Below are 23,097 nucleotides of genomic sequence, written 5' to 3'. Positions count from 1 at the left end.
GAGTAGGTTTAATAATGAATAGGAAAATAGGAATGCGGCTAAGCTACTACAAACAGCATAGTGAACGCATTATTGTGGCCAAGATAGATACGAAGCCCACACCTACTACAGTAGTACAAGTTTATATGCCAACTAGCTCTGCAGATGACGATGAAATTGAAGAAACGTTTGATGAAATAAAAGAAATTATTCAGATAGTCAAGGGTGACGAAAATGTAATAGTCATGGGTGACTGGAATTCGGTAGTAGGAAAAGGGAAAGAAGGAAACGTAGTAGGTGAATACGGATTGGGGCTATGAAATGAAAGAGGAAGCCGCCTGGTAGAATTTTTCACAGACCATAACTTAATCATAGCTAACACTTTGTTCCAGAATCATAAAAGAAGGCTGTATACATGGAAGAAGCCTGGAGATACTGACAGGTTTCAGATAGATTATGTAATGGTAAGACAGAGATTTAGGAACCAGGTTTTAAATTGTAAGACATTTCCAGGGGCCGATGTGGACTCTCACGACAATCTATTGGTTATGAACTGTAGATTAAAACTGAAGAAACTGCAAAAAGGTTTGAATTTAAGGAGATGGGACCTGGATAAACTGAAAGAACCAGAGGTTGTACAGAGTTTCAGGGAGAGCATAAGGGAACAATTGACGGGAATGGGGGAAAGAAATACGGCAGAAGAATAATGGGTAGCTTTGAGGGATGAAGTGGTGAAGGCAGCAGAGGATCAAGTAGGTAAAAATACGAGGGTTAGTAGAAAACTTGGGTAACAGAAATATTGAATTTAATTGATGAAAGGAGAAAATATAAAAATGAAGTAAATGAAGCAGGCAAAAAGGAATACAAACGTCTCAAAAATGAGATCGACAGGAAGTGCAAAATGGCTAAGCAGGAATGGCTAGAGGACAAATGTAAGCATGTAGAGGCTTATCTCACTAGGGGTAAGATAGATACTGCCTACAGGAAAACTAAAGAGACCTTTGGAGATACGAGAACCACTTGCATGAACATCAAGAGCTCAGATGGAAACCCAGTTCTAAGCAAAGAAGGGAAAGCAGAAAGGTGGAAGGTGTATATAGAGGGTCTATACAAGGGCGATGTACTTGAGGACAATATTATGGAAATGGAAGAGGATGTAGATGAAGATGAAATGGGAGATACGATACTGCGTGTAGAGTTTGACAGAGCACTGAAAGACCAGAGTCGAAACAAGCCCCCCGTAGTAGACAACATTCCATTGGAACTACTGACGGCCTTGGGAGAGCCAGTCCTGACAAAACTCTACCATCTGGTGAGCAAGATGTATGAAACAAGCGAAATACCCTCAGACTTCAAGAAGAATATAATAATTCCAATCCCAAAGAAAGCATGTGCTGACAGATGTGAAAATTACCGAACTATCAGTTTAATAAGTCACAGCTGCAAAATACTAACGCGAATTCTTTCCAGACGAATGGAAAAACTAGTAGTAGCTGACTCGGTGAAGATCAGTTTGGATTCCGTAGAAATGTTGGAACACGTGAGGCAATACTGACCCTACGACTTATCTTAGAAGCTAGATTAAGGAAAGCCAAACATACGTTTGTAGCATTTGTAGACTTAGAGAAAGCTTTTAACGATGTTGACATGAATTCTCTCTTTCAAATCCTGAAGGTGGCAGGGGTAAAATACAGGGAGAGAAAGGATATTTACAATTTGTACAGAAACCAGATGGCAGTTATAAGAGTCGAGGGACGTGAAAAGGAAGCAGTGGTTGGGAAGGGAGTGAGACAGGGTTGTAGTCTCTCCCCGAAGTTATTCAATCTGTATATTGAGAAAGTAGTGAAGGAAACAAAAGAAAAATTCGGAGCAGGTATTAAAATCCGTGGAGAAGAAATAAAAACTTTGAGGTTCGCCGATGACATCGTAATTCTGTCAGAGACAGCAAAGGACTTGGAAGAGCAGTTGAACGGAATGGATAGTGTCTTGAAAGGAGGATATAAGATGAACATCAACAAAAGCAAAACGAGGATAATGGAATGTAGTCGAATTAAGTCAGTTAATGCTGAGAGAATTAGACTAGGAAATGAGACACTTAAAGTAGTAAAGGAGTTTTGCTATTTGGGGAGCAAAATAACTGATGACGGTCGAAGTAGAGACGATATAAAATGTAGACTGGCAATGGCAAGGAAAACGTTTCTGAAGAAGAGAAATTTGTTAACACCGAGTATAGATTTAAGTGTCAGGAAGTCATTTCTGAAAGTATTTGTATGGAGTGTAGCCATGTATGGAAGTGAAACATGGACGATAAATAGTTTGGACAAGAAGAGAATAGAATCTTTTGAAATGTGGTGCTACAGAAGAATGCTGAAGATTAGATGGGTAGATCACATAACTAATGAGGAGGTGTTGAATAGGATTGGGGAGACGAGAAATTTGTGGCACAACTTGACCAGAAGACGGGATCGGTTGGTAGGACATGTTCTGAGGCATCAAGAGATCACCAATTTAGTATTGGAGGGCAGCGTGGAGGGTAAAAAGCGTAGAGGGAGACCAAGAGATGAATACACTAAGCAGATTCAGAAGGATGTAGGTTGCAGTAGGTACTGGGAGATGAAGACGCTTGCACAGGATAGAGTAGTATGGAGAGCTGCGTCAAACCAGTCTCAGGACTGAAGACCACAACAACAACAAGTGATGTAGTTTCTGAAATTAGTCGTTATTTGAACGCTGGCAGCAGACATTTGCGTGTGGTTCACAGCACACGAAAATTCATTGTTTGCTATAAACCAGTTTTATAAGTAGGTGCGGACAGCTAGTAAATTTGTGTACTTTTGCGGATGTAATCTGGGAGTGATGTCTATTTCTCTGATTTAACTGTATGTACTGACAACAATAAAATGTTCGTAAAAGCAGATATCAACTGTTTGTATGGTATCTGCCTGTTACATCCAAGTAAATGAAAACACGTGTCATTCAATAACTTTTTACTGGCTCCGGACCCCAGGTTAATGAATGGAAAAGTCCCTCAGTGGAATCGATATTAATCATTTACTATGTAGAATATACAGGCGAAATACCCTCAGACTTCAAGAAGAATATAATAATTCCAATCCCAAAGAAAGTAGGTGTTGACAGATGTGAAAATTACCGAACAATCAGTTTAATAAGCCACAGCTGCAAAATACTAACACGAATTCTTTACAGACGAATGGAAAAACTAGTAGAAGCCAACCTCGGGGAAGATCAGTTTGGATTCCGTAGAAACACTGGAACACGTGAGGCAATACTGACCTTACGACTTATCTTAGAAGAAATACTAAGGAAAGGCAAACCTACGTTTCTAGCATTTGTAGACTTAGAGAAAGCTTTTGACAATGTTGACTGGAATACTCTCTTTCAAATTCTGAAGGTGGCAGGGGTAAAATACAGGGAGCGAAAGGCTATTTACAATTTGTACAGAAACCAGATGGCAGTTATAAGAGTCGAGGGACATGAAAGGGAAGCAGTGGTTGGGAAGGGAGTAAGACAGGGTTGTAGCCTCTCCCCGATGTTGTTCAATCTGTATATTGAGCAAGCAGTAAAGGAAACAAAAGAAAAATTCGGGGTAGGTATTAAAATTCATGGAGAAGAAATAAAAACTTTGAGGTTCGCCGATGACATTGTAATTCTGTCAGAGACAGCAAAGGACTTGGAAGAGCAGTTGAATGGAATGGACAGTGTCTTGAAAGGAGGGTATAAGATGAACATCAACAAAAGCAAAACAAGGATAATGGAATGTAGTCTAATTAAGTCGGGTGATGCTGAGGGAATTAGATTAGGAAATGAGGCACTTAAAGTAGTAAAGGAGTTTTGCTATTTGGGGAGCAAAATAACTGATGATGGTCGAAGTAGAGAGGATATCAAATGTAGGCTGGCAATGGCAAGGAAAGCGTTTCTGAAGAAAGGAAATTTGTTAACATCCAGTATTGATTTAAGTGTCAGGAAGTCATTTCTGAAAGTCTTTGTATGGAGTGTAGCCATGTATGGAAGTGAAACATGGACGATAAATAGTTTGGACAAGAAGAGAATAGAAGCTTTCGAAATGTGGTGCTACAGAAGAATGCTGAAGATTAGATGGGTAGATCACATAACTAATGAGGAAGTATTGAATAGGATTGGGGAGAAGAGAAGTTTGTGGCACAACTTGACCAGAAGAAGGGATCGGTTGGTAGGACATGTTCTGAGGCATCAAGGGATCACCAATTTAGTATTGGAGGGCAGCGTGGAGGGTAAAAATCGTAGAGGGAGACCAAGAGATGAATACACTAAGCAGATTCAGAAGGATGTAGGTTGCAATAGGTACTGGGAGATGAAAAAGCTTGCACAGGATAGAGTAGCATGGAGAGCTGCATCAAACCAGTCTCAGGACTGAAGACCACAACAACAACAACATGTAGAATATAATTAAAAACCAAAAACAGACGCAAATATAGTGAACGGCATTGACGTATAGCGCAGCTCAGCGAAAACTTCTATCCATGGATGTTTGAGTCCAGAACTGTTTTCGGAGGAATCACCCGATATAACTAAAACTTTGGACACATAGAAAGAGCTAAATAGTTCTACAACATAACATGAACATATTTGTTTAAAAGCAATAGCAAATCTCAGTTGCAAAAAGCGTGTGATATTTCTTTTTACAAAGTGAAAAGCATTAAGCAAAGTACTTTGGGGACTGAAAACATTGATAAGTGTGCGAAATACAAGAAATCCCACAGTGATGTAAAAAAAGTGATTGTGTTGCCTAATTTTAGATTATGCAAATGGACAAAATTTCCTAGAACTCCTTATTCCTAATCCTCCTGTGGGGGACATAGCCTTTCTAAATCCAGACAGCAACAAAACGGATCATTGTGCAAATATGTTGTATCAACTACATGAATTGGAACCTAGATTTACACGAAAGAGGGAAAAAATTATCAACAGACATCTCGGAATGAAGACAGCACCTTGTCAGACACGCAGTTTTATATGTAAGTATGTGCGAGCGAGCGGCAACATCAAGTTCATCCTTACAGTACGATGAAGGGAAACCATTATTGGAAATGTCCTAATTGCACAAGCACACGCACCTTTAGGAAGTGAAATACACATTTCGGCACAGATTTTTAGTTCTTTAAGAAAACGGGAGAAACAAGTTGACTACGCTTTAAAATCGAGTACAGCCTCACAGGACTTCAGTTAATTGTCATTACTTGGAGCAAAAATTTGTACAGGGAACAATTTGCCTTACTGTCATATTTGTGCAAAGATTCGCTGAGGTGAAAAAAGTTATGGGATACCGATGCACATATAATAACGCGTACACTAAGTATTAAAGAGCAGTATACTGGCGGAGCTGTCATTTGTACTCGGATTTTCGACGTGATTATGGCCGCACGACGGGAAGTAACAGACTATTAACGCGAAATGTTAGAGCTAGATGCATGGGACATTCTGTTTCGGAAATTGTTAAGGACTTCAGTACTCCGAGACGCACAGTGTCAAGAGTATGCTGAGTATACAAAATTTGGGCCATTATCTCTCACCTCGTGCAACATAGTGACCGTTGACCTTCACTTACCGAACGAAAGTAGCGGTGTTTGCGTAGAGTTGTCAATATTATTAGAGAAGCAACAGTACGTGAAATAACCGCAGTATTCTGTGTGCGACGTACAACGAAGGTATCCATTAGGACAGTGCAGTGAAATTTGGCGCTAATGGTCCACTGCAGCAGATGACTCACGCTATTGTCTTTACTAACAGCACGACATCACCTGCAGCGCCTTTCCTGGGCTCGTGACCATATTCGTTAGACACTAGACGACTGGAGAACAGTCACCTGGCCAGATGAGTCCCGATTTCAATTAGGAACATCTGATATATTTATTTATTTATTGTTCCGTGGGACCACATTAAGGAGAAGTCTCCATGGTCATGGAACGAGTCAATACATGAAATTATAACATGATTGTAGAAACAGATAAAATGAAATATAAGAAACATATTCAGTTGTAGATTGTAGAAACAGATAAAATGAAATATAAGAAACATATTCAGGCGACACGTCGTTAGTTTAAATAAAGAAAATCAAGCATGTAACACTGGAATTTGCTTAATTTTTTAGCTCTTCCAGGAGCTCCTCGACAGAATAGAAGGTGTGAGCCACGAGGAAACTCTTCAGTTTGGACTTAAAAGCGTTTGGGCTACTGCTAAGATTTTTGAGTTCTTGTGGTAGCTTATTGAAAATGGATGCAGCAGAATACTGCACTCCTTTCTGCACAAGAGTCAAGGAAGTGCATTCCACATGCAGATTTGATTTCTGCCTAGTATTAACTGAGTGAAAGCTGCTAACTCTTGGGAATAAGCTAATATTGCTAACAACAAACGACATTAAAGAAAATATATACTGTGAGGGCAATGTCAAAATTCCCGGACTATTGAATAGGGGTCGACAACAGGTTTTCGAACTTACACCACACATAGCTCGAACAGCCCGTTTTTGAGCCAACAATACCCTTTTTAAATCAGAATAATTACCCCAAAAAATAATACCATATGACATAAGCGTATGAAAATATGCGAATTAGACTACTTTCCGTGTTGAAATGTCACTTATTTCAGATACTGTTCTAATGGTAAATAAAGCGGCATTTAGTTTCTGAACAAAATCCTGAACATGGGCTTTCCACAACAGCTTACTATCTATCCGTACGCCTAGGAACTTGAGCTGTTCCGTCTCGCTTATAACATGCCCATTCTGTCAGATTAAAATATCAGTTCTTGTTGAATTGTGAGTTAGAAACTGTGAAAACTGAGTCTTACTGTAATTTAGCATCAAATTGTTTTCCACATGCCACGAACTTATTTCACGAACTACATTATTTGGTAGTGTTTCAATATTACACACAAGATCCTTCACTACCAAGCTGGTGCCATCAGCAAACAGAAATATTTTTGAATCACCTGTAATATTAGAAGGCATATCATTTATATAAATAAGAAACAGCAGTGGCCCCAGCACCGATCCTTGGGGAACGCCCCATTTAACAGTGCCCCATTGGGACTGAACATCATTACCACTCTCATGATAGGGCTGACTCCACGAAGCCATGGACCCATCTTGTCAATAGGGCGCTGTGCTAGCTAGCAGTGGCTCCATAATGGTACGGTTGTGTTTACATTCAATGGACTGGGACTGAACTGATCATTGACTGGAAATGGTTATGTTCGCCTACTTGGAGACAATTTTCATGGACCTTATGTTCCCAAACAACAACGAAATTCTATTAGACGAGAGTGCGCCATGACAGCGTGCCACAATTGCTCTAGATTGGTTTGAAGAACATTCTGGACAATTCGAGGGAATGATTGGACCAGCCAGATCGCCCAACATGAACTCTATCGAACATTTATCAGACATAATCGTGAGATCAGTTGGTGCTCAAAATTCTGCACCGTCAACACTTTCGCAATTTTGGACGGCTATGGTTCAGTGCTTATGCAAGCGATTTCCAACGATTTTTTGAGTCCATGGCACGTCGAGCTGCTGTACTGTGCCGGCAAAAGGAAACCGACACAATATTAGGATGCATTCGATGGTTTTTGTCGCCTCAATGTATACGTTTGTAGAGGATTCGTTAGTAACTTTCGAGGCAAGGTAAGTTGGTGCTGTGCGGCAGGTACATCGATAATTTATTCCTCTGTTTCGATATAACCGCCGTAGCTAGCGTTTCCAGCGGCAGGCTGATCGCTGGAGGTCGCACCGGTGGCTGAGAGAGAATCTGGAACTGTGTGGGCGAGCTGTGTGGAGAGGCGGTGTTTACATGCTGAAGGACTGAGGTGTGTGTGTGCCCTCTCCTGGGCTCTTCTAGTAAACTTGGCTGATGAGTACTGGAGGCGGCAGACTGCATTTCTACGGCACGTGTAGTTCTGTTTGTACTCACAGAAACTGTGGCACCGGTTGAACTCATAACCTCACTTGTGGAGTTGCAAGGCTTAAGAGAAGATCAGTTTTGGAAATATGTAGTTATCAGATCCGTGGGGTTCCCTAACCTTCCTGTTCCCTACTGTTCCGGCGTAACGAAAGCGCTGGCACGAAGATGAAGAAGGCGAGACCAGAGAAGGCTGTGAGACATCAGCCAATAGGTCGCTGACTAGGACCGCACCACAACAGGAGCCGCCTCTACCAATGTAAGTGCCACTCCTGCCAGCCTCGGCCGGACGGTAGAAGACGGGTTAGAAGAGAAGACACTAGAACAGCCGTCATCCTAACTGTTATATTGTTACTTATGATCCATAACCATTACTCGCCTGGACATTGTATATAAAGAAGGACACTGATTATTTGCATGTCGCCCACCGTTTGCGACACCACTGTAAACCAAAATTAAGTATTGTCGTTCTACTTTACTGTAATAAAAAACATTACTGTGATTTGCTTGAATTGTACTACAGCTATCCGAGGAAGCAGCATCTATCAGACAGCCTATAAGAGTCGGCCGTTGTGGCCGAGTGGTTCTAGGGGCTTCAGTCAGGAACCGCGTGTGCGGCTGATCCCGGCGGAAGTTCGAGTCCTCCCTCGGGCGTGGGTGTGTGTGTTTGTCCTTAGGATAATTTAGGTTAAGAAGTGTGTAAGCTTAGGGACTGGTGACCTTAGGAGTTAAGTCCCATAAGATTTCACACATTTGAACATTTTTGCACATGAACCGCGCTGCAGCTACGGTCGCAGGTTCGAATCCTGCCTCGGGCATGCATGTGCGTGACGTCCTTAGGTTAGTTAGGTTTAAGTAGTTCTAAGTTTAGGGGACTGATGACCTCAGATGTTAAGTCCCATAGTGCTCACAGCCATTTGAACACGCTATAAGAGACGAATGGGCAAGACACCAGGACTACGAGTATCACAGTAGTAACAATATGTTGTTGCTGTGGTCTTCAGTCCAAAGACTGGCTTGATGCAGCACTCTATGCTACTCTTTTCTGAGCAAGCCTCTTTACCTTTGAGTAGCTACTAGCTACTGCAACCTACGTCCGTCAGAACCATCTTATTTCATTCATCTCTTGGTTTCCCCCATGACTTTTACCCTCAGACTTCCCTCCAATACTGTATTGGTGATCCCTCGATGTCTCAGAACGTGTCCCGTCAACCGATTCATTTTTTAGTCAGATTGTGCCATAAATTCCTTTCCTCCCCATTTGTATTCAGTATTTCATCATTAGTTATGTGCTCTGTCCGCCTAATATTCAACATTCTTCTGTAGCACAATATTTCCAAACATTCTGTTCTCTTCTTGTCAAAACAGTTTATTGCCCACGTTTCACTTCCTTACGTGGTACACCCTATGCGAATGCTATCAGAAAAGAATTCCTGACACTTAAATCTGTACTCGTTGTTAACAAATTTCCCTTCTTCAGAAGCGGTTCTCTTGCCATTGGCAACCTACATTTTATGTCCTCTCTACTTCGGCCATCATCAGTTTTTCTGCTGCCACATAGCAGAATTCATCTATTACTTTGTCGCGTTACCTATCCTAATTCCCTCAGCATCAGTTGGTTTATTTTGGCTATATTCGGTTACCCTCGGTTTTCTTTTGTTGACATGCATTTGATATCCTCCTTCCAAGGCACTATCCATTCCGTTCAACTGCTCTTCCAAGTCCTTTGCTGCCTCTAACAAACTTACGTCATCGGCAACCTCAAAGTTTTATTTGTTCTCCATGAACTTTAATTCCTACTCAAAATTTTTCTTTTGTTGCTGTTACTGCTTGCTCAATGTCCACATTGAGTAACATAGGGGATAGTCTGCATTCGTATCACTCCCTTCTCAACCACAGCTTCCCTTTAATGCCCGTCGACTGCTATCACTGCCATGTGGTTTCTGTACAAGTTGCAAATAGGCTTTCGCTCCCTGTATTATACTCCTGCCGCCCTCAGAAATTCAAAGAGAATATTCTAATCAACATTGTCAAAAAATATAATCGTAGGTTTACCTTTCCTTGTTTCCTAGCTGGAAAAGTCATGGTGACGGTCTTGTGGGATTGTGGTGGGTTCATTCTCGTGGATGTCATGCCAAAGGGCCAACAATCAATTCAGAGGCGTACGTGAAGAGTCTGAATGAACTCAAGAACCGTTTCCGACTTGTTCGCTCGGAAAAGAGCCCAGCAGAAATCTTGCTCCAACACGATAATGCACGGGCACACGTAAGTCTGAGAACCTGGGAACACACCGCCGAATTGGTTTGGACATCATTCTCGCATCCACCCTACAGCCCAGACCTGGTTCCCTCGGATTTCCATCTCTTTTAGCCGATTAAAGATGCGAGAGTGACAGTCATACAGTGAAATAATGACTACGCCAACAGGACAAGGGCTTTTACCAGCAGGAATACATGCTCTTCCAAAACGTTGGCGTATGGCCATAGATAGCGAATAGAAAAATAGGACATGGACTAGACATATTGATGTATATTGTCACGAAATTCAGACTCTTAACAATAAATATGTTCTGAGAAAAAAAAATGAGAGGCCTTACATATTGAACGACCCTCATATGTTACAACAAAGACATTCAAAAGTCAAAACCTCCAAAACGGAACCAAGATTCACAACATGTAGTACTTGTGTAGAACAAATAAGAGGTACGTACGTGTGGAGGTCACTTCCGTACACCTTGCTGTTGCAAACGGTCCTTACACCACGACACAGACAGAAATTTGAATACGGTGAACAGATACGTCAATGACCGGACCGGACGGTTCTTAACTCTGTGACCAAATAGGCACAACGGTAATTTGATCACAGATCTCCCTCTTCGGAGTCGAACACTGTAACTGCTCAACCACGAGGCCACTGCTATGCTAATACGTTCGATCTAAAACATCTTGAATTTAGGCCCTTCACTGTTTCTATTTTGCTTCTTATTTAGCAGTTCTGTACATTTTCTTCCTGTTTCCGTGCCTGATCTGTGTTCAGTTCTTGAGGGGTTATCCAATGGGTCATGTTACCACTAAATATGAGAGTGGTGTGATGAAGATTTTTCCTTGTGAGTAGACCCCTCCCGGAGATCAGAATGAGCGACTACTTTACCTACTGAAAATTTTATCGAAGAGGATGCCATCATCATTTAACCATACAATAGAGCTGCATGCCCTCTGAAAAAATTGCAGCTTCAGTTTCCCCTTGGTTTCAGCCGTTCAGAGTACCAGTTCACAAGGATCGTTTTGGTTGGTGTTAGAAGGCCAGACTAGTCAATTTACCAGACTCTCGCCCTCCACCTATTGAAAAGGCTGCTACCCCTCTTCATAAACCACACGTTCGTCTGGCCTCCCAACAGATACACCTCCATTGTGGTTGCACTTGCAGTTGTAATACGACAAGATCATATTAGAAGAGCTTTCACCAGAAAGAGGAGTAAAATTTTGAGCAGTGGCAACTCGTTCCGAGCTGCGGACGCAAGGAGGTTAGAAGGGTATGCTCCTGGGATATGCCTTTGTCAGACAAGAGTCACAGTAGATTAAGTTCCAGCATCTGGCGGCAGATGAGCGAACGAAACCACTGAGCGGCAAAACGCGTGCTGAATGATGCCAACTAGCGGATAAATAAATTATTTCATGTGTTAATTGTGTTTAAACAAATACTTGTGACAATAATTGCCTATGTGGAACGAGTGTCAGTAATTATTGTTAATTTAACTGCGTCATTGTATGTATTCAGAGAACTTGGCTTAAGGTAAAGATGGTGCATTATACGCGTAACCCCCGTCAATGAAAGAACTTGAAGCGTAGGGACACAGCGCGAATTGCCAGACGGTGATTCGACTTTATCAGCGAAGCAGTAGGGACAAGGTGATGCGAGTCCGCCTTGCTAAAAGTGAACGTCTGTGGGTTAAAACTGCTGTACCTCTGACCACGTGCCGTGCGGGATTAGCCGAGCGGTCTAAGGCGCTGCAGTCATGGACTGTGCGGCTGGTCGTGGCAGAGGTTTGAGTCCTCCCTCGGGCATGGATGTGTGTGTTTGTGCTTAGGATAATTTAGGTTAAATAGTGTGTAAGCTTAGAGACTGATGACCTTAGCAGTTAAGTCCCATGAGACTTCACACACACATCTGACCACGTGTTTATCATTGCTACTGGTAATGGATTATAACCCAGGAACACTGTGTATCGACAGTAACTAACATTGAATCACATTCAACTAACGGTGCAGTTTGCATGCTATTGTACAATTTTGATAACACATTTCTTTTGCTGTTGGGGGAGGATCAACTGCTTCCTATTACTCCAAGTAATATAAATGGACTCAAACAGTATCACAGCTTGGTAAGGTTGTGACAGTCAGTAACGAGGTGCACTATGAAGGCAACAGACTAAAGTATTCTTTTCATGTGTGATTGTGCCAGTAACGAACGCTAATAAGCCGCCATTATTTGCAGTTTTATTAGTGCTAGTATTTCTTAAAATTGTGCAGCGAAGTTTTCTTCAGTTTGATTGTTTCATGTAATACCTGAACAATAATTCCTTCCTGAAAATTGAATTAACGCCTTTGTTTTCGTTCAGACGAAGTAATCCAATACATTTATTTACTATTATAAACAGTCTTGATTACAATTAATTTATTACGGCTGACAGGTTTCGACAACTCCTGCGGTCATCTTCAGACCTAAAAGTCGTATAGAAAAGCTTTAATTAGAGGGCGACATACATTAAAGAAAATACATAAAAATACAAAGCTATAAAACAATGAATTACCTATGAGTAAGAACCTACTTCTGCTGAAGAATCACTACTGGACAAACCAGTGCACATCTTACTATATATAATGGAGTCTCCGCTCACTTCTGACGGTATGATGTCATTACTAACCAATGAGTTATAAGTCGAATAACAATGTAAAATTTCTTAGTTAAAAGACTGTTGTCAAGAAAAAGATAAACACACACTAAACTTAGTTTATTGATCAGCTATTGTCAATTAAGAAGCGTTAAAAATATTTAAACATGTAGGATAAATGAACTTTATCTAGACAGTGCATGGATTGCCCTCTCAAAGCCTGCCAGTGAACCATTTGGAACCACTGGTTGCCATGGTGAGGTTGCACGCATTGCCAAAGATGAGGCAGCTGGCTTATTTCCACTGAAGTTGTTGTAAAGCCGATAGGCAAACTAGTGGTTGCCATGGTGAGGATAAACGCCAATGCAAAGATGTGGCAGCAGGCTTCTTTCTAACGAAGTTGTTGTGAAAGTGGAATGGAGAAGACTGTCACGTCAGACGATTTATTATTGAGCAGCAACATGTCTTTCTTGAAACTATTTTCAATGAATAGGCTGCAACAATCTTTAGCTGACATGTGTATTACATGCAGCACAGATACGATACGAAGTAGTTGTTCATATTTATGAAATATTGACTGCGAAGTTCTTAATTGACAATAGCTGTTAAATAAGCTAAGTTTAGTGTGTGTTTATTTTTTTTCTTGACAATGTTCTTTTAACTAAGAAATTTTACCTTGTTACTCGACTTATAACTCATTGGTTAGTAATGACATCATACCGTCAGAAGTGGCTGGAGCCTCCATTGTATATAGTAAGACGTGCACTTTTTTCTCCAATAGTGATTCTTCAGCAGAAGGAGGTTCTCACTCATAGGTAATTCATCGTTTTATAGCTTTGTATTTTTATGTATGTAGCTGTCTAATTAAAGCGTTGTATACGACTTGTAGGTCTGAAGATGACCACAGTAGTGGTCGAAACCGGTCACCGTAATAAATAAATTGTGGTCAAGACTGTTTTTGATAGTAAATATTTGTAACACATTGATCACTGTCACTCCCATAATGTATTCAAAAGTAGTTAATTCAATACAATATCCATGTTTTATGATGTGCTAAACAAAACCCAATTCACTGTGGTGTCTATGTCACTGGATGCTATAGCAAGTGGAAACATACGCCGAATACGAAGTCTACACAGAGTCTGAGTTTCGTATTTAACTCATTCTCGAGGCCATCATTGAGCGGAGATTATATTCTGCCACAACTTACGCTATTTAGAATCGGCATGGGGGCTTTGCAGTTAATTTCAAAAGTAAAACAGCATGTGATACTAGTGCAACTGTGAAAACCTGTTATAAAAGTAAGTTAAATGTTGTTTCCTAATCAGATAATTTGCAGCCACCACATTGCAGATTGTGTCTTTAACACAGTGTAGGCTTGGTAATACATTCTTAATCAATTTGTTAATTGCATTAAGAGCCTTCAGCTCATGCAGAATCCGTTGTTACCATTTGTACTGAAAACTGCGTTAAACAACAAGGAATTCGGTCCATTAGCACATTCCTGATCAAAGAGGATTGTAATCCTATGAAACTTATTACATTTACTCTTAGTTCCTCCAAATGTTATTCTACGAATTATGAACTGTAATGTTTTGAGTGTTTGTATGTGTGTGTGTGTGTGTGTGTGTGTGTGTGTGTGTGTGTGTGTGTCTGTTGTCAGATATACTGAGACACGATTTTTGTGCATCTAGTGCTCATTAACCTAGATGAGTAAAGTTTTATTTCTGATGTAATTTGTGTATGGTAACAGCTGTTATCAGTATGTAAATAAATCTGAATTTAATTTTGGCCTTGGTGATGTTTTTTATTTGCCATTGCTTAGTGTTAATATCTTTGGTGACTGTGTCGAACTGCCGTTGTAAATTTCATTTGACGTTCACTTAATTTTCCCTAAAAACACGCTAATCACTGATCTGTGTAAGATTTATGTACCTGTTGTTTGCACGAAGTCTGTTAATTTTCAGACGCAATTGCAGTTACTAAATTCACGCGGAACTGTCTAATGCTGTCAATACTTCGTTGCTAATGTAACTGGGGCCTAGTGAAGCAAGGGATACAACCCGCCGGCTTTGACCAATGACGTCATACACTGCTCATAGATAATAATGTCTTCACTTTGAGGCATAGATAATAAAACTGTTCTGTGTTCCGGATAAGTGCTCTCATTGTACATTAAAAAAATACAATGTGATTTTAAAAGAGATCGCTACATATTGCTCAAAATATTCTTCGTGTGCGTTTATTTAAATAATTGGTTGTCTGCAATTCATTCAGCTCTTAATTTCATTATTGGTAATGCTGAGGTAATTTGGAATATTAGTTTCTTATTTTAGGACAATTTTTAGTATCTCATTTTCGTTTGTAGGTATGGATTTATCTGTTCCGATGAACCTGGATATTTTGACAGGGGCTATGGGCATAGACATGATAGCCACGATTTGTTTTTTACAAATGTGTAGTCTCGTTGCCGAGTATGTTCGATGTCGTGAGTGCAGCGAACATACGCGCCTCACAAGTATATCTCGTCGCCGTACTCACGACTTATACGTATGGCGCTGAAGCAGGGATAGGTTGTGGCGATCTATTAGAGGAGGGACGTGGTTCGAAAAATCTAAGCTCGCCTTGAGAGACACTGTGAAAATCACTTATTGTGGGTGTTTGAGATATCCTGTGTGGCTGTGTGTGCATGAATGAATGACGTGTGAGTAAGCGTACGGTTGTGGATTGGTATTCTTTTTGTAGGGAATTGTGTGGGGAGTACATGAAATATAGGTGGCTGCTTGGGGGGGGGGGGGGATTTGAGGGGGGGGGGGGGGTTATGGTCTAAATTGACGAATCACATTTTGGCAAAAGGAAGTACAACAGGGGGCAACGCCATCTAGCGGGCCAACCATAGCGCCATCTGATTTCCCCCTTCAATCTAGACGAGCTTCGTTCTTTGTAATTTTATCGTTTGATGCTTATTTCGTGACATATTTGACCCGGTCACTATCAATAGACCACTCTGTATATGTGACGTGATATATTCTATGCCACCAATATTTTCCATCCATTTTTTTCCCTTTCATTTTCCAGAGAAATTATACGATACAAACACGCGAGATCCTTAACGTGAAAGTACTACTGGCCTTTATGTATGTCAACTCTATTTTTCGTCTCTCGTATTCCTTTGTTTCCAAACATTATTGTCAGCTCTTTAATCTGTGTTAAAAATGCTCTCTGGTCAGCTCTGACGTCACTGGTCAAAGCCGTCAGGTTGTATCTCCTGCTTCACTAGACCCGGTAACTGCATTCCATTTTACGTATTTTATTTAACAACTGCAATTTGCTGTGTAAACCAGTTTATGTACGGAAGCACATTTGTACGTGAACGGGAATTAGTAGAGGCACACGACGCCTGGTCTTAAGTTCAGCTTATATTTGTACCCACCTGAGTCATTCTGCCTTGTATAGCGGCTTAGCTGTCTCGTCGCTGGCACTAATATCTATAATTATAGTGCTGGCGTATTGGCTTGTTAATAATAATGATCCGGTGAGTAATTTAGTTCCTTTGAATAACACTGCCTTGAGGTTCTAATATCTTGTTTTAAGGCGACTTAATATTACCTCAGAAATCAGGTGTCTTACCTTAACAGTTTTAAAGTTACGTCTTGATCAAAATCTATTACCTATTATTTGATTACTTCCCTGGAGTAATTGATACTAACAGTACCGCAAAGGCTCCCGTGTGAAGCGGTGGTTATTGCAGAATTTTGATGGATTGCTTTAATGGTTGTCTTTATTGCATGGTTATTCTTGGCGCGACTTGGAGCTCGCGTGTTCCATAGTAAGCCTTTGCTGTTAAAAATTTCTAAATGCATCGTGTTGAAGCGCAGTCGGTGTTATATAACGCTGCAAATACGAGAGATAAGAATATTGGCTTCCTTAAAGGGTGCCGCACACCACGTACATCTAGTGTATAATTTAGGATTGTTTTAATTAAAAGTCTTGTGTTCTCAAAATACTAGAACGACGTAAGTCACGTGTAAGTTATGTATTATCTCTTTTGATTCTGTTTAGGCTTATTATCTTAAAAGTGGCATTGGTCATGTATAAGGTTAGGTTAGGTTAGTGGTGTTTAACGTCCCGTCGACAACGAGGTCATTAGAGACGGAGCGCAAGCTCGGGTTAGGGAAGGATGGGGAAGGAAATCGGCCGTGCCCTTTCAAAGGAACCATCCCGGCATTTGCCTGAAACGATTTAGGGAAATCACGGAAAACCTAAATCAGGATGGCCGGAGACGGGATTGAACCGTCGTCCTCCCGAATGCGAGTCCAGTGTGCTAACCACTGCGCCACCTCGCTCGATCATGTATAAGCTTTTTTATCTTGGGACTTATGTTTTCTTAAAGTGGGATACGTCACACCTAGGGATATCACACCTTTTGGTTCTGTTTAAGTTAATTCCTGTTCACTTCAGGGTGACATTTGATTTATTCTAAGTAAAATCTCGTCTTATTCCAAGGGACATTCGTCACATTTTGCCAAATTGTACTTTTTAATGCTCTTGTAGTGATAGGTGTCATGTATAATTTTGATACCTGAATTTTTTGTATCTGAATCTATTGTGAGCGAGCCGAGGTGTACGCTGTATCATAGAAGTTAAGTGAGTGTCTTTGAGCTGCACAAGGGCGCGGTGGAGCAGTCAACGTTAAACGTTAGTAGAGAGAGAAAGTCTAAGTTCAGCTGTGTTTGATTTAGGCTGATAATGTTAAGCAATGTTAATTAAGAAGCTATGGCAATATTATGATTCAAATTTAATGTCTGAGTGTAGCATTTTGTTCAGTCAACATTATTATGAAACTGATTTGTGAAGGAAGAAATCTGCTGGAATGTTAGGTAAATACAATTATGATGTTTTTTTTCGCTATTGCTGCACCTTCGAACTAACTTGATTATTGTTGTTGGATTTGAGACATAGGAAAGTGCATTGTTTGGATGTTGAGAAGTTCGCTAAATTTAAAATATGCCTTTAGCACTTTTTCTCAATATACAAAGAAAAACATAGTGTTGTCGTTTATGCTTTTATTTCATTATCTTACCAATCTTTCCCTTACAATTCTTTTTAATGAATCATCCAACAAAGTATGTTCGATAAACTGTTCTATTTGCAATTTACAGAGAACTCATTGCACCTTTCGAGTGTCTCTGTGTAGATATAGTAATATGCATTTTTACCTTAGCGGCGTGCAAGACAAGAGCAGTAGTGCAACGCGTTATCCATATTTGCGCAGAATAGAGGTAAGCAGAAAATGATTTTTTATTTATTCAATCAGGACCAACTTACGTTATTCAGAGACAGTTTTTGTCGTCATATTTAGGAAAGCCAATTACTATAGGTTTCATGTCCAAGTTAATTATTCAGCTTCAGTCAATATTTTTATTTTTTAGATAATTTTCAGTCGTTAACACCCGTTTTACTGAATGTGACGCACGTCACGTCTGAACTTTGGAATATTCATGTATACTAGACTCCGATACACTTTAAGATCAGTTGTCTGGACCTGTTGTAACGTAACTGAATTTTCTAGATTTGAGAGAACTGAAGGGCGATGTGTCGAACTGTCGAAAACGTTTCAGCAGCCAAGATGGTATTATTCCTTATTTTATTTAAACCAACAGGTTTCAACAGACGAAGCTATCATCCTCCGGTGGTAAAATCTCTTATTGTAAAACACATTCATTTTACGCTGACATTTTCTTGACATACTGTGTGTGAGATCACCGAAAGCTTAACACGTTTTACATCAAAAAATTTTAAGATCTGAAGATGACAGCAAGTCTGCTGAAACCTGTTATCTTAAATAAAAACTTATAATTTGTGCAATTTTGGCTACTGAATGATTTTTAACAATTTTGAAACATAGTTCGGCTTCCGCTGGCTGTTGTGAGGAAGGTCTTCATTAAAGAAATTTTTATTGTTTAATGAAGATTGCTTACACTACCTTTCTATTATTTATGGGTCAGTACCTCACCAGTTCCCGTCATCCGCTACAATACCAAAGTTTCTTCCGTGAGCCGTTACTGTGTCAACCAAGTTAATCCCAATGTAAAATTCATGTGATGGGCGGCAAAGAGCGGGAGACGCCTTCCAGCACTTGTAGTGAGTGGAAGTGTAGTGTTAACGCTATCGCAGTAGAGAGTACCATTTTCGGCGGCATCACGTACACCCGACGGCCCAGATGTCTAGAGTACTAGTACGGACAGTGGACGGGCGGAAGAGGCTGTATTAATTACGATTTCCCGTTAATATAATTAGCCGTGGTTCCACAATATGCTACCGTCTTCAACAACAGCAGCAGTTCCAGCAACACAGTTTCGTCGCCGGCTCCGAGTTTCGTCGTATGCACAGCACTGAGGTAAGACTATTCATTCGTAGAAAGTATTAGCGGCTAACCCAGCAGCACAACTTAATATGATGTGATTGATAAGATTTACTTAAATAATAATCAGTTAAACTCAGGGCGATTGTGTCCTCATGGCCCCAGCCATTGTTACCATGCAGGATCCTTGTTCCTTCCCCCCCCCCCCCCCCCACAATATGCTAACTGAGTGTCATAAGAAACAAGTTGAATAGTGACAGCCAGTTAATTAATGAATAATTTCTCTTTTAAGATTTGTAGCCTCAGTCTACTTTCAATTAACTGTTGTACAACAGAGGCTTCAGTATATGACTAAATGTAAAGCATTTTCATTTTTCAAGTTTTAGAATCAATCACTGGGAAAAATCCAAATCTAAAGAAATGCACAAATTAAGATTGCGGAAATTTTATTTATTTTACGTATAGCTTGGAGCACATGGCTGTTTGGTCTGGTACGTATTCTAGTATTTAATTCCGTTCAATTCAGTAAAAAGGGCTCAGTTGTTCAGACGATAATATGAAATCCAATTTGAAAATCAAGTAGCTGCAAAGTAAAGAGTGCTTGCCTTTCTCTAAATTTCTTTGATGACGTTTGTTGAGGTCTCTGAAAGCCATTGTTTACGTAACGATGTTCAGTACTAACATACAGTTTAAGTGCATTTTTTCAAATCATTACTCTATCGCCTTTTTCAAAATTTAATGACAAACTTAAAGTAAAAGCGACTTCTCAGTATTCTTTATCATTAGTGTCAAAAAAACTTGACAACCTTCAGTTGCCACGTCACTGTTTAGTAATAAATGTTTTTCTTTCTCATCGTCTTTACATGATTTTGGATGTAAATCGCCCTAGTAGGCTGGCGACCGTAATTATTTCCTTTCCATTCATTAGTGTAACTTTTGCATTCATGATAAGTGGTACCCCTTTTCTGTCCAGTATTGTTCGTGAGTGGACGCACAAAATAACTTTCGTTTTTCCAAATTGTAGCCCTGTTCGGTTAAACTACTTTTTATTTTCAGTAGAGAGATCGATTGTACACTTTCCTCCTACTTATCGATATTACTTCTTCGGGAAAGATAGCCTTACCCAATTAGAAAAATTCCATTAGGAATAAACGCGATCCACAGTCATATTTTATATCGCAAGCAGGATAGACCGATTAGTGAGGGGGAGATTACACTATGATTTAAAATGTGAGAATTCAGTCATTTTATAGGTATAACCAGAAAACACACATCGCAAAGAAAGCTAGCGCCGAATGAGAGCCAATAAAATAAAGAATGTGACGTCCGTTTGTAGTTGTGAGCACCATATCGAATCAACTACAGTCCTTTTTCCTAGTAAATCCTCGAGTGTCACTTTAAATATCATCCGTGGCAATTTTTACAACTGAAAAGGTTTACTGCAGCAGATAAGCAGCACATATTACAACCCGCCGTCTGGACTTATTGCTACGGCAGTCTCCATATGAACACGACGGCAGACTTCTTCAGAACTGTAGTCAGCCCCAGAATACCCGCGACTGACCCCTCTGTCTGCACAAACAGTAGCTTGTCAGCGTCCGACGATCGTCACGTTGCTTTCACCCATTTCACTACCGTTTTTAGTATGGACATATCTCCCAGTAGGACCAGTTCACAATTTTAATATATCATATATTTATTATTTACAATTAACTTTGCGCAACTACACAACATTTTTCATACTTTTTTTAATGTATTGGTATGGTGCATCAGTAACAGAGTCATCAGCCAACAATAATACTCTCTACTTCACTACTTACAACAGTCTTCCAACGATGGGGTAACTTTTCGATTCCACGCCTGTAGAAATCACGCAGTTTTGAGGCGAAGAACTCGTCGAGCCATGTTCGCAATTCATTTTCATCCGGAAGAGAAGTTCCTTGAAGGTTGTTAGATAGAGGTCGGAAGATCAGGTAAATAAAGCGGGTGACGAATAAATCGAGAAGTTGTAACAATGGAAAATTGTACTGAAATGCAGGAGGACCTGCAACGAATTGACGCATGGTGCAGGGAATGGCAAGTGTAATGTGCTGCGAATACACAGAAAGAAAGATCCTTTATCATTTAGCTACAAAATAGCAGGTCAGCAACTGAAAGCAGTTAATTCCATAAATTATCCGGGAGTAGCCATTAGTAGACAAGTGTAATGTGCTGCGAATACACAGAAAGATAGATCCTTTATCATTTAGCTACAAAATAGCAGGTCAGGAACTGAAAGCAGTTAATTCCATAAATTATCCGGGAGTAGGCATTAGGAGTGATTTAAAATGGAATGATCATATAAAGTTGATCGTCGGTAATGCAGATGTCAGACTGAAATTCATTGGAAGAATCCTAAGGAAATGCAATCCGAAAACAAAGGAAGTAGGTTACAGTACGCTTGTTCGCCCACTGCTTGAATATTGCTCACCAGTGTGGGATCCATATTAGATGGGGTTGATAGAGATAGAGAAGATCCAACGGACAGCAGCGCGCTTCGTTACAGGATCATTTAGTAATCGCGAAAGCGTTACGGAGATGACAGATAAACTCCAGTGGAAGACTTTTCTGGAGAGACGCTCAGTAGCTTGGTACGGGTTTTTTGAAGTTTCGAGAACATACCTTCACCGAGGAGTCAAGCAGTATATTTCTCCCTCCTACGTATATGTCGCGAAGAGACCATGAGCATAAAATCAGAGAGATCAGAGCCCACACAGAGGCATACCGACAATCTTTCTTTCCACGAACAATACGAGACTGGAATAGAAGGGAGAACCGATAGAGGTACACAAAGTGCCCTCCGACACACACCGTCAGGTGACGTGCGGAGTATGGATGTAGATTTAGATGTAGCAATTCGTAACACAACTCCTGTACAGTGCTTATTGACAACCTGGCAGAATGCGGGCGAGCGTTATCGTGGTGTAGGTTCACTTCATGCAATCTTCTTGGTCCTTGTTCTTGGATTGCGTCTGTAAGATGTCTCAGTAGTTGACAATAAATGTCAGCAGTGATGGTTACTCCTTGCAGGAGCAATTGGTAGTACACAACTCCGTCGCTCTTCCACCAGATGCATAACATTAGCTTTTGTAGATGCACACAGGTCTTTGTTGCTTGTCTGTTTAGGGTCAACCATTCCTTTCTTCTCCTTGTGTTGACATAAAGACACCACTGCTCGTCATTAGCAGCGATACAAGATAGGAACGGTCGCGGTTGTTCACGAGCCAAATGATGACGAGCAATAAGAGATGCACATACGGTCACCCGCAGATTTTTGCGATTCTTGAACCTTCCCAACTGTATGCAAATGTTGCACGGTGGTGGAATTACCACAGCTCACCACATTCGCTAGTTTTCGAGTACAGTGACATGGGTCACCGTGGATCACTGCGTTTAAACGATCTTTATCAAACGCCGACATTCTTCCTGAACGTAGACAGTCACTAATGTCAAAGCGACCCACCAGAAAATCATTTTTCTGGCTGCACTCTGTCCATTGGCTTTCTTCCTGTACACTAAATTCTAACATGCAAAACAAAAATGCTACAAATTTAAGGACCAAACTGATTCATTTCTTCGTAAGGTGTCAGTTCCGACTCGACAGGCTGAGTTCTTCGGTGCTGTGTCTAAACACTCGTTGTGCTGTCGCGCGTAATCTATCTCCTCTTACTAAACGTCATTCTGTCAATTGACAGTGCTGAAAGGGAAAGATGACAGTGAAGTGCTATAAACATTATAAGATGTCAAAAGTGTTTTTAGAGTGTTGTACGATTAATAGAATAAGTTAGCCTTTATCGCGTGAAATAAATCTTACTGAAATGTGGTTGTGGGATCATGGAATGGTAACGGGGTGCCTAACATTACATTAC

This window comes from Schistocerca americana, chromosome 2 (genome assembly GCF_021461395.2).
Source record: "Schistocerca americana isolate TAMUIC-IGC-003095 chromosome 2, iqSchAmer2.1, whole genome shotgun sequence".
Taxonomy (NCBI): Eukaryota; Metazoa; Arthropoda; class Insecta; order Orthoptera; family Acrididae; genus Schistocerca; species Schistocerca americana.
Note: the sequence above shows the minus strand (reverse complement) of the source record.